The following is a 13,435-nucleotide window of genomic DNA, read 5'->3' on the forward strand; positions in this document are numbered from 1 at the left end:
AGTGCTTTTCCCACAAAGGTTCCTGAGAACTACGATTTAGTTGCGTTCACATCAAAAAGTCCCAGGAACTAAATTAGTTCTAGAGAACCTTTTTTACCCCCTTTTCGGTCCCTGCTAGAGAGACTTTCATTGGAAGCTGCTGGGAGTCCCAGCAGCTTCTACTGAAGCCAGTCCCTAACTCCGGGGACTTCCGGCCGGGGATTTTGGGCGGCAGTATACGCCGTGAAGTTGTTTGCGGCCTGTCAGTAAATCCAAAGCAGAAGAAGAATAAGTGACGTCAGCGCCTTCATTTGCCTAATCCATCCCCAGGAACTAATTTCCGGTGTGAACGCGATCTGTACTTAGTTCATCATAACTAAAGAGTTCTCAGGAACCTTTGTGGGAAAAGTACTTGGTGTGAATGCGCCTAATGTTATTGATCTGCAGGTCTTTGAAGCTTTGTAGACATAAGATATTCACTATATGCTGATACCTCAAATTGTAAAAAGTAACTTATCCTTAATTATTGTGAACTAAAAAGCTACATCAGAGTTACTGATGATTTTGATGTAAAGTTAGTATTTATGTTTTGTCATAACCAACAAATAACATACCAATTAAATGCCAAAATGTTTTGCTCAGAACATCCTATATAAATGTTTTAGAATTTGATGTGCCTTTAAAAGGACAACATAATGTCTTCTAAAAGCTAGCAATCACTCTTTTTCATATTTTACTGCACTAACATGCACTACAGTTAAACAGTGCATGTAATATGATGTAATTTGCTAAACATCATGGCAATCTTCCAGTTAAATTGAAATGTTGTTTCTGTGTATCATTATACCCTAGCTTGATATAGTGGCAGAAAAAGAAGCATCACTATAATCATCTGATGAACATTATCCAAACTCCAAGGCCATCTGACCAGAATCTGTGAACCACAGATTGGAGAGGACCAATATTGAATATCCCCCCCAGCTATGTACATACACGTGCATTTTAATGAACACAAGGGAAAAGTCAGATACATTAGCATTATGAAAGAATCAAAGAGTTTTACATTTTTAGACGGAAATAATCTGCAGCAGTGTTCATTCCAAGAGAGCAGCCATGCTGTGGACAACCAGCCCCCCCTCCCCCAACTCCCTTCCCCCTGCTGTGTCCTCATAGCCCAGACATGATAAGGGCTAATCAGGAGCCAGGGCCTGTGCCTATAATAGCAGCCCAGTGGTTAAAGCAATTAGAAGTTAATCCCAATTAGTCTTGGACATTGCTATTCACCATGCAGCCCCCCCAACACCCAGACCCACCCAGCACCGCTGCTGACCTAGCTTATCTCCCAGAGCAGAGCCCTAACCCACCATCACAGTGTGTGTGTGTGTGTGTGTGTGTGTGTGTGTGTGTGTGTGTGTGTGTGTGCGTGCGTGCGTGCGTGCGTGCGTGCGTGCGTCGTGCGTGCGTGCGTGCGTGCGTGCGAGGGAGAGAGAGAGAAGGAGAGAATGTGGTAAGCTGCAAGTACATCACAAATTCAAATGCAATTTGAGTCAAATGCATGTTTAAAATGAACTTGAGGTGAAAAGATAAACAGAGAAACAACATTTTCGACAGTTCTATAAAATCGTTGTGAACCTCCTCTAACACACAAGGTTTTCTGGATATGCTGAATGAAGAAACCCTTTCAAATACAATATACAGTTATGTTTCTAAAATAAAGTCCTGCAGAATGATGACCTAAATCTGTTGTTTTCTTGGTCTTTTAGCGGAAAAATAACCTTGTTGTTTTAATTTCAAAATAATGAACCTTTAGGATAAGTAGCAAGCATATTATTTCTGAAAAAAGAACAGACAATCTCTCTGTATGTGTCTAGTTTATGAAGTGGGAGTCACTAAGAAGATTGTGTGACTCCGCAGGATCAGCTGTGCTTTGAGCTCAGTTTCGACCTGATGATGGCGCTACATGAAAAATCCATAGTTTCTTATGTTGCTTTGACAACTGGACTCCGCCACCTTTCCCTTCAAAAACGTTTTTCACCCATCTTCATAAAGTGTCTTTAAACTTGATCTTTTACATTTATATTAAATGTAATATGCGGTTCCTTGAATACTTAATGTTTATAATATCCTACATTGGCCCTTCTTAGTATACTGTATACAGTATATATGACAGATAGTCTACATATTTTTATCTTTCACTGTCATTATGTATATATTTGTACTTTTTAGTTCTGTTGTATCTTCTATTTTGCACATTTTTGTTATTTATGTAGATGTTTGTTTATTTTCTTCTCATTGTATCATGTGCAATGCCTTATTTACATGCTGCTGTGTTGAAAACATTTCCCACAGTGGGATCAATGAAGTAGATCTCACCTTATCTTATTTCATTTATTTTTAAAGTGACCAAATAAATGACCTTGTTACAGAAACATGTTGACAAAAGTATCTCCTATGCACATGTGTGTAGTGCTGTGTGAATGCTCATAATGTGCTCACATGAACATATGTGCAGGAGTAGCTGTATTGCATTAGCACTGCTCAGTCTGCCAGCCTCCTGAGAGCAGCTGCTGTCCCCCCACCATCTGTGACCCTTGTGGCATGGACATGACCAACATGGTGCCAGGGTGGCCCCCCCACAGCTGGGTGCATCAGGGCCACACAGGGCCACAAGCAAGTCCTCATGCCACGCCAGACCAAGGTGGAACATTAAAGCAGGGCTTTGTTCATGGTCTGTTTAAGGCTCGATGCAAGCTGCCTGCATAGTGAACCCCGGAGATGTTGAGGACCCCAACGTTATATTTAAAAAATGTATAGTACTGACTGATGCTAACCTGAATATGTTGGGCAATTTGCACAATTGGCATAAAGGGCTGTGTAATTTAACCTGGAGCAGATGAAAATAACTTTGCTTTTTATTCCATGTCGTAATGTTTTACTGATACGCATGCTAATATGCAAATAATGGAGTACTGGCACTTCCCCCCCACCCCCCCAATTCAAGCCCTGACAATAACATTAACACAATGTTACAGATAGGCAACACCCTTTTGTTCTTGTATCAGTTGTCACTAAACTGATACTATCAGTATGGATGCAGTTGCATAAACCCTCTGCACTTCTAATCCTGGCTCTGCCTTCAGTCTTGCTTTGTTTATATAGCCAGTGTCAATATTAATGAGTATGATAGCATCTTTTCAAGAGGAACTACTATGTACCTACTTAGCTGTTCTATTGTCTTCAGCCAAAGCCCTCTGTATAACAATTGGACAACACACCCCTGAATTAGACAGATGGTTTTTCTGCCCTTTAAGACTGTTAACCCAAGCTCGTAATAAATCTGAAGTTTGGGAAAGTGAGGCAGAAAATAAATTATGCATGAAAAGGAGTTCCATGCAATTATAAACTAAAATTCCACACCAGCTAAATTAACAAAATAATTAATAGTGTTACAGTGTTTCGCCTAGGTTTACTGCTTTGGGGGGGTGCTACCTGAGCGGGGGGGAATTTTAAAATCCTCTGGAGCAGAGAGAGGAGCTGTGGATTGTTATTGATTAATGCATCAGTGCTTCTTAGGGTCAAAAACACTAAACTCACAACTTAAAATGAAAGTGTTTAGTTTATTGAATAAAAGAGCACATGTTCTATGTTAAAAGTGACAGTACTGTAGATATAGATTAGTTGCAATGTGGTGCTATATATATATATATATATATTTAAAAAATAATTGGGAAAAAAAATGAATTTCAGGGGGGGCGCGGGGGCTCCGTTGGCGGGGCGCAGCGCCCCTCCAAGACAATGGCTAGGGAATGCTCCGGTTTTTGGACAAAATTAACATGGGATCACTCCGGTCAATGTACGTACTTGGTCTCACTGGAATATTAATGGCCAGATTAAATACAGCATCGACCGAATTTCTCCGGTCAATGACAGGAGAGTTTTGAAAGTGACACAACACTGTTCCACACATTTAAAGACACTTAATCAATGTTTATCCAGGATCCATGCACCTTCCCTGGCTTGTAAAATGTGGTGATGCGCCCTGGAGGTATCCTACTATTTAAAACATGTATACACTCATGTACACCATTCATAGGGTTCCCTAACACAATGCACATAGTCTGGAGCTCTCACTGGGGTCCTGCATATACTTTAATCAGGCTTGTCCATTTGGCTATCAGATTGTTAACGAAATGGACAGATCCACAGTTTTCCCCCTAAAAATGATTTTTAATCGTTGTCTTTGCATTTAAATGATGAATGCTATCATCCATATGGTTCCTTAACAACATGCACATAGTCTGGACCTCACTGGGGTCCTGCATATGCTTTAATCAGGCGTTTTAACACTTTTTCCCCACGAAAATGATTTTTAAACACTTTTATGGGGCTATATAAATCAAATTCCGGGTAATGCGGAGCACAATTGTACCTTTTACTGTTTTAATTTATTTGTATTATATATCTTTGGGCTATAAAAGTGACATTTGTGGATGACTTTGTCAGTTTATGGAGCTTATCCCACAAACTCTGGAGGTTCCAGGCCGAATTTGGGAGCTCATAGGCGGCCTGCCATAGGCCCCCACCCGTGGAAAGAAAAAAAAAGAAAAGAAAACGATCAATTATATCTTAAAATAATCAAAAATTAAGTTTTTTGAAAATGTTGAATTTTTTCAGAGTGCCAACGGAGAGGGGGCTCCAAAAAGCTCAACCCTTCGGCGCTTCGGGCCGAAGCCCCGGAGACTTTTCCACCCCCTCCGTTGCAACTTACAACGGAGAGGGGAATCTGAGCCTCCCCTTCTCTGTCAAAAAAATGTATTCATCATTTTCAGACTACTGTCTGCACAAAATCGGAAACCCGGTTTTTGAGAGGACTCAGGAAAAAAACGGCTGTGTAACATCATGGAGGAATTCATCCGCTCTCTGTGCACTTTGGCTCGGATACATTTGTTGCCTCGGAGACCCCCCCTGCATGGTTCTTAACAAACTTTAAGTTTTTTAAATGACCTCTGGAGGAATGCAAGGGGAGTTTGATGGGACTCTACCTGCCTTATGTGGCACTATTCTGGGATACATTTTAACACTTTTAGCTCTTTTTTATGGTTCTCAAAAAAGTTGACTTAGACTTTTTCTGAGTCTGGAGGAATGCAAGGGGAGTTGGCAGGGGACTCTACCCGCATTATGAGGCACTATTGTTCTCCAAAAAGTTGACTTAGACTTTTTCTGAGTCTGGAGGAATGCAAGGGGAGTTGGCAGGGGACTCTACCCGCATTATGAGGCACTATTTTGGGATGCATTTTTTCCTTTTCAACCATTTTCTATGGTTCTCCAAAAAGTTGACTTAGACTTTTTCTGAGTCTGGAGGAATGCAAGGGGAGTTGGCAGGGGACTCTACCCGCATTATGAGGCACTATTTTGAGATACATTTTTTCCTTTTCGCCCATTTTCTATGGTTCTCCAAAAAGTTGACTTAGACTTTTTCTGAGTCTGGAGGAATGCAAAGGGAGTTGGCAGGGGACTCTACCCGCATTAAGAGGCACTATTTTGGGATACATTTTTTCATTTTCACCCCTTTTTTATGGGTGACACAGATCGAATGGCAAATGCGACCCGCCATCGGAGGGCCTCCGCCGGCCCGGCCTCGTGCCGGTGCTCTGGCGGTCGGTTCCTCCGAACTGCGGGTTCGACTCTGATGGCCGGGAGGGACGAGGGAACCGTCGGGGGGGTCTGCTGGAGGTTCCTGCTGGAGTCCTGCGTTTCACCGGGACCTGGCTCGAAAAACTGGAAACCCTGACTCCAGTGCGGTGTGGCGGCCGTGCGCCTCCGGGTACCTGACTCCCCTGCCTCCTCCGTGTACTGCGTGGGCTGCGTGGGGTTAACCCTGCGTGTCCGTTACCCTGCGTGTCTCTTACCTCCCGGGCTGACCAATATGAAGCGTTTCCAAGACGAACCGTCTGACTCAGAGGTCCCACCAAGGGTTCCGCAGTGGGGTGGAAGTTCCACCTCCCCACTTCTCCGCGGAGTGCAAGACAAACACCTGTTTCTCTAATCCCACACTGTTGCATAGCGGCCTTAGTCGGCTGCGGCATTCAGCAATTGGCCTTGCTCCGGGCACCGGCTCCCTCTGGGACCACGGCTCGGTGGCTTCACATGATATATGGTCGACCCTACTTCATCACAGGCTACCTGTTTGATCCTGCGTAACAACCACATATATGCTTGTCTGCAAAGAGGGAAATGCCTGGTCCCGCCCGGGTGTTCCTCTATGGAAGTATCAGTAAATTTGACCCGCCATCGGAGGGCCTCCTCCCCGGGTCCAGGTTTCGGTGCTTGGCGGTCGGTTCATCCAAACTGCGGGTTCGACTCTGCTCCTGGAGCGGACAAAGATATGCGGCGAATGCCGGAGCGCATATATGCTTGTCTGCAAAGAGGGACAAGCCTGATCCCGCCCGGGTGTTCATCTACGGCTAGTGTCCAGCCAGCTGCGGTATCAGCAAATTTGACCCGCCATCGGAGGGCCTCCTCCCCGGGTCCAGGTTCCGGTGCTTGGCGGTCGGTTTCTCCAAACTGCGGGTTCGACTGTGCTCCTGGAGCGGACAAAGATATGTATATTTGCCTGAAGGATGGAAATAAACAAAGAATGATATTTTACAGGACATGACGGATATATGTGTTTTTTCCAGGCTTTTTGGAAATAAACCAAATGTGATTTTGCAGGGCATTACGTAGCTCATTTACCCATGTGATGTTGTGCAGTACATTACTGAGCTCATTTAACGATATGGTGTACCAGGAGAAGTGGGATGCTGCCATGTCCCAACTGGTCTCCGGAGGAATATAAGGAGAGTTGACAGGGGACTCTGCCCAGTGCTTATTGACCGAATGAGGGGTGTGTTAGAGGGGAAGGCTCTGGCTGTTTCTGCAGCCTCTGCTTCTACCTTCTCTCCCAACCCGATACCAGCGCGTGCCTGCTGTAAAAGGCAGGTGCAAAGGCTCTCACTGCCACTAACTCTGAGCCTGGCTCCCGAGCAGCACGTTCTCCCCGGCAGTCCGCCAGCAGATTAAAAACACCCACCTCTCCGCCTCTTCCGAGGGACGAGGGAACCGCGCGGGGGGGTCTGCTGGAGGCTCTGCTGGAGGCTCTGCTGGAGGCTCCTGCCGGGTGCTCCGTACTGCGTTTCACCGGGACCTGGCTCGAAAAACTCGGAACCCTGACTCCAGTGCGGTGTGGCGGCCTCGACCTGGCCGTCCACCGTGCGCCTCCGGGTACCTGACTCCCCTGCCTCCTCCGTGTGCTGCGTGGGCTGCGTGGGGTTAACCCTGCGTGTCCGTTACCCTGCGTGTCTCTTACCTCCCGGGCTGACCAATATGAAGCGTTTCCAAGACGAACCGTCTGACTCAGAGGTCCCACCAAGGGTTCCGCAGTGGGGTGGAAGTTCCACCTCCCCACTTCTCCGCGGAGTGCAAGACAAACACCTGTTTCTCTAATCCCACACTGTTGCATAGCGGCCTTAGTCGGCTGTGGCATTCAGCAATTGGCCTTGCTCCGGGCACCGGCTCCCTCGGGGACCACGGCTCGGTGGCTTCACATGATATATGGTCGACCCTACTTCATCACAGGCTACCTGTTTGATCCTGCGTAACAACCACATATATGCTTGTCTGCAAAGAGGGAAATGCCTGGTCCCGCCCGGGTGTTCCTCTATGGCTAGTGTCCAGCCAGCTGCGGTATCAGTAAATTTGACCCGCCATCGGAGGGCCTCCTCCCCGGGTCCAGGTTTCGGTGCTTGGCGGTCGGTTCATCCAAACTGCGGGTTCGACTCTGCTCCTGGAGCGGACAAAGATATGCGGCGAATGCCGGAGCGCATATATGCTTGTCTGCAAAGAGGGACAAGCCTGATCCCGCCCGGGTGTTCATCTACGGCTAGTGTCCAGCCAGCTGCGGTATCAGCAAATTTGACCCGCCATCGGAGGGCCTCCTCCCCGGGTCCAGGTTCCGGTGCTTGGCGGTCGGTTTCTCCAAACTGCGGGTTCGACTGTGCTCCTGGAGCGGACAAAGATATGTATATTTGCCTGAAGGATGGAAATAAACAAAGAATGATATTTTACAGGACATGACGGATATATGTGTTTTTTCCAGGCTTTTTGGAAATAAACCAAATGTGATTTTGCAGGGCATTATGTAGCTCATTTACCCATGTGATGTTGTGCAGTACATTACTGAGCTCATTTAACGATATGGTGTACCAGGAGAAGTGGGATGCTGCCATGTCCCAACTGGTCTCCGGAGGAATATAAGGAGAGTTGACAGGGGACTCTGCCCAGTGCTTATTGACCGAATGAGGGGTGTGTTAGAGGGGAAGGCTCTGGCTGTTTCTGCAGCCTCTGCTTCTACCTTCTCTCCCACCCCGATACCAGCGCGTGCCTGCTGTAAAAGGCAGGTGCAAAGGCTCTCACTGCCACTAACTCTGAGCCTGGCTCCCGAGCAGCACGTTCTCCCCGGCAGTCCGCCAGCAGATTAAAAACACCCACCTCTCCGCCTCTTCCGAGGGACGAGGGAACCGCGCGGGGGGGTCTGCTGGAGGCTCTGCTGGAGGCTCTGCTGGAGGCTCCTGCCGGGTGCTCCGTACTGCGTTTCACCGGGACCTGGCTCGAAAAACTCGGAACCCTGACTCCAGTGCGGTGTGGCGGCCTCGACCTGGCCGTCCACCGTGCGCCTCCGGGTACCTGACTCCCCTGCCTCCTCCGGGAGCAGGTGCGAGGGGTTCAATGCCTCCTCCCCCTGCTGCGGCGAAGGCCGGAGTGGGATGGAGCGCCCGAAGGTACTGTTATCCCCACGTTTTCGTACCCAAAACTATCTTGTGAGCTCGTGGCAGTACCAAGAAACAAAAAACAATCAATGTATCGGACCCATCACCAGCCCCGCGTTGGTGCGGAGGTGGGACCATTTTAACCAGGTGGTAACCCAAGTCCTCCCCTTGGTCCGTGTTCCCTGCATTGAAGCATCGGACCTATGGTTGCAATCACCGGTTAGCTAACGCATATAAACGGAGAAACAGAAAACCATTTAAATATAATTCATTGTGTGTGTTTTAGGAAGGATGTTGTCCGAATGCCCGGTTCGCAGACTCTGCTATCTGGCTTTGAATAAGCACCTTAAGCCCAAACATGCAGTGCGGAACCTGGAGGAAAGAGGCATCATTCTTAAAATGGCCAGTGGCAGAATAAATGTTCGGACCAAACCCTGTCCCATCACAGGGTGTTCGTATGCTGGGAAGAGACTACACCGTCATGTAACTCGTGACCACCCTGAGTTCTCCCGAGATGAGGCACATCAGGTCATGGCAAGGCTGAAGCATAGTGTGGCCATGCAGTTGCTCCATGACCTCTGAGAGACTAATCCCATCATTGGAATGGCTACATCATTGGATATAGACAATAGCTGTGTTCCAATTCAGAGGCTGGGTCCTCCTAAGGACTGCGAAATGAGACGGTCTACGGAGCATGTCCTTGTACGTCACCGGCAGTTACCCCTACATTTTGCCGCTCCCGTCACCTAGCAACCAGCTGCAGTCACAAGTGCCGGTAATAATTTCTGACACTAGGTAAAATATTTTCAACCTTTTTTCAAAACTATTTTCAAAACTGTTCAATATGGAGTCAGATCTAGCTGTACTTATTTTGGTGTTATATAATATGTTTAAATTATTTTCCCGAGGTCGCAACAGGCACCCTTGAAGAGGGCTTCATCCTCCTCGCGCATCTGGATACATTGCGCAGTCTGCTCCTTGCTCCCTATCAAAACAAAATTGTTGCAGTAAGATTTGTATAACAAAAGCAGTTAAAGAAATAAATTAGCTTTATAATGAATCCCAACAATATGAAAACCAAACAGGGTTTAGAAATATTTTCACTTCATATTATTTTATGTACGTAATATAAAGAAGACATCTCCAATTGGCAGTATATTTAAATACACAAATTAAATAGGTTTACTTTTCTTTCATGTCGTTTACTATTTGGGTGAGTACATTTAAAAACGAATCCAGCTGAAACCGTTTTAGCCGTTGATGGGACGTTACAAGCCATATCTTTTTTTTAAAACTCATTCGTCACAGTCACCTGTTGCATCCTGGGATATGGTACACCGCGGAGTGTACATCAGATGTATCCTCTAAATCTGGGGAAAGAAGGCTGCATTTGCGGGCCGCATTCGGAGGAGTCTTGTCTTTTTTTTTTATTGGAACAGCCTTCGTTTGGCGGAAGTGACGTATGCGGTCTCCGAATGCATCCTCAGGAGGATGCGGCCGCTGAATTGGGACACAGATAACGAGTAGGAATACCCGGTGCACCCTCCAACCTTCTTCCCACATACCGAGTGTGACGAAGAGGACTGCATGCAGGTGAGGCTGGAAAATGTGGCATTGAGGGCTCAGACGGATGCCCTCATTGATGAGGTGAAGACCCTGCACTCCAGGCTGAAACATGGTCTAAAACCCAGGAAGCAGAGTGTCACTGCTGCTCTGCTTGAGGAAGACGAAGAATGTATACGATGTAAGGGCCTAGCAATCTCAAGTACCCCCGGCATGAACACAGTAGCCTCCGGCAGCAATACCCCTCTCAAGACCCTGGTGAAAACTGTGATGCGGTTCCCAGAAGCTTCCGGTAGTGAGACCCCGGTGAAGACTGTCATGCGGTCCGTAGAAGCCTCCGGTAGTGAGACCCCTCTCAAGTCTGTGATGCGGTCCCCAGAAGCCTCCGGAAGCAAGACCCCGGTGAAGACTGTCATGCGGTCCGTAGAAGCCTCCGGTAGTGAGACCCCTCTCAAGTCTGTGATGCGGTCCCCAGAAGCCTCCAGTAGTGAGACCCAGGTGAAGACTGTCATGCGGTCTGTAGAAGCCTCCGGTAGTGAGACCCCTCTCAAGTCTGTGATGCGGTCCCCAGAAGCCTCCGGTAGTGAGACCCCGGTGAAGACTGTCATGCGGTCTGTAGAAGCCTCCGGTAGTGAGACCCCTCTCAAGTCTGTGATGCGGTCCCCAGAAGCCTCCGGAAGCAAGACCCCGGTGAAGACTGTCATGCGGTCCGTAGAAGCCTCCGGTAGTGAGACCCCTCTCAAGTCTGTGATGCGGTCCCCAGAAGCCTCCGGTAGTGAGACCCGGGTGAAGACTGTCATGCGGTCCGTAGAAGCCTCCGGTAGTGAGACCCCTCTCAAGTCTGTGATGCGGTCCCCAGAAGCCTCCAGTAGTGAGACCCAGGTGAAGACTGTCATGCAGTCCATAGAAGCCTCTGCGAGTGAGACCCCTCTCAAGTCTGTGATGCGGTCCCCAGAAGCCTCCAGTAGTGAGACCCAGGTGAAGACTGTCATGCGGTCCATAGAAGCCTCTGCGAGTGAGACCCCTCTCAAGTCTGTGATGCGGTCCCCAGAAGCCTCCGGAAGCAAGACCCCGGTGAAGACTGTCATGCGGACCGTAGAAGCCTCCGGTAGTGAGACCCCTCTCACGTCTGTGATGCGGTCCCCAGAAGCCTCCGGTAGTGAGACCCCTCTCAAGTCTGTGATGCGGTCCCCAGAAGCCTCCAGTAGTGAGACCCCGGTGAAGACTCTCATGCGGTCCGCAGAAGCCTCCGGTAGTGAGACCCCTGTATGCCAGAAGACCTGTGCGTCTGTCTCCAATAAGCTGAAAGCTAATCTGGCTAAGGGCTGGCCCTCTCCCCGAAATCACTGGTCCACTGGGAAGGGACGGGGGAATACCATGCGTGAAATCACGTTGCCTAAAAGCATGGAGACGTACATTCAGACATACAGATGTCATTGTGAGGGTGTCGCACCGACAGTAAAACGGAAAGAGAATTGTATGTCCAATGTCAGCCGGATAAAGAACTTCCTAGTATTCATGGCCCATGGTGTTGACCGGCTGTCAGACTGGCTGTTTCTAAAAGACACAAAGAGGGTCCGTGGCTGGAGCGAGTATATTTCAAAGTCGGGCCGGGCAGTCACAACATCGTTGTTGTTCCTGAAGACTGTAAACCATTTCCTGAGGTACTTGTCTGTGTCAAAGCTCCGGGGGTGCAGGCTCACCCAGTCTGATATGACCCACATCATCAGAGAGGTGACAGCCAACATGAACGATTTGAAAAAAGTCTGTCACTGTCCACCAGTTTAAGGTGAAGAGGAACAAGCTGGATCGTCTGCCGAGCCAGGCGGAGCTTCTCGCTGCCATGGCGGCCGCTGAGAAGCGCATCCCTGATCTCCTTGACCTGATGGCTAGCAATCCGACCTCAATCACCCAGTACCTGCTATATGGCTATCTAACCCTCCATTGGAGCCTCCTGTCTGGCCACCGTCCGGGTGTGTACGCAAACATGACCAACACGGAGGTCTTTGAGGCGGACAGAAGGGGCACTGCTGAGGGCTACATCATTCACGTGCAGGATCACAAGACTGCCAAGACATTTGGCGAAGCACAGCTGGTGCTTACAGTAAAGGAGTTTAGCTGGGTCATGCGGTGGATGGGCATAAAAGAGGGCTTGTCGGGTCCTCAGAGTGAATTATTCCTTTTCACAACGGGGAAGCACACCTCCAAGAACCTGAACGCTCACTTGAAGAGGGCTTGGGCTGATGCTGGGTAGCTAGAAACAGCCGTCACCTTCACCATCTTGCGCACTGCCCTGGCTGACAATATCAAGCATCACCAAGATCCAGAAAGCAGGTCGATTCTCGCTAGGTTTATGTGTCACGACGTAAGCACTGCAGACCGGTTCTACGCGAATACGCCTGGAATAAAGGAGGGATTGAAGATGCGCTCCATGTTCAGGGCGGCAGCAGCTGCAGCAGCATCATCAAAAGGTGGTCTACCACCGTCAGCTACCCCCGAAAAGGGCTCAGGGGCGGAGAGCAGCGATACCTCTTCTTCAGGGCCGGTTGATACTCCTGATGAGGTGACAGGGGCCATGGACTCAACCTTTTTTCCCCGGTGCACCGTACAATTAGACGGCTAATATGGCCCCCAGGCCCCTGCTAATCATGTTTTTATTATGTTTATTATGTTTATTATGTTTATTATGTATATTTTGTATACTGTTTTTGTAAAAATCGTGTGATAATTAAATAAATAGTAAAACATTAGTATAACCTTGAAGGTTCCCAGGGGCAAATACAGTGCCAGGTATCAGACTATTTAAACAATGTTTACCCATGATGCAGACACCTTCCCTGCTTGTAAAATGCGGTGATGCGCCCTGGAGGTATCAGACTATTTTAAACAACTTTTATCCGCCTTTCAAACACTTATTCCTGGATTATAGCCTGTCATTTTGCACGATATAATTTAACATGTAACCTCTCCTGTGCATTTCCAGGAGAGGTTACATGTTAAATTATATCTTGCAAAATGACAGGCTACAACTCTCTTCCAGACGTTTAAAAACACTTTCCCCGACCATTTAAACATTAGTTGATAAA

The 13,435-nt window shown here is 47.9% G+C and overlaps 1 protein-coding gene across 1 annotated transcript in view; it reads right to left on the reverse strand.

Moving 5' to 3' along the window:
* Positions 1–13,435, reverse strand: part of LOC307016200 (RNA binding protein fox-1 homolog 1-like) — a gene marked incomplete at both ends in the record, with an annotated part of 169,923 nt that overhangs the window by 51,013 nt on the left and 105,475 nt on the right.

Source organism: Notothenia rossii (genome assembly GCF_949606895.1).
Source record: "Notothenia rossii genome assembly, chromosome: 8".
Taxonomy (NCBI): Eukaryota; Metazoa; Chordata; class Actinopteri; order Perciformes; family Nototheniidae; genus Notothenia; species Notothenia rossii.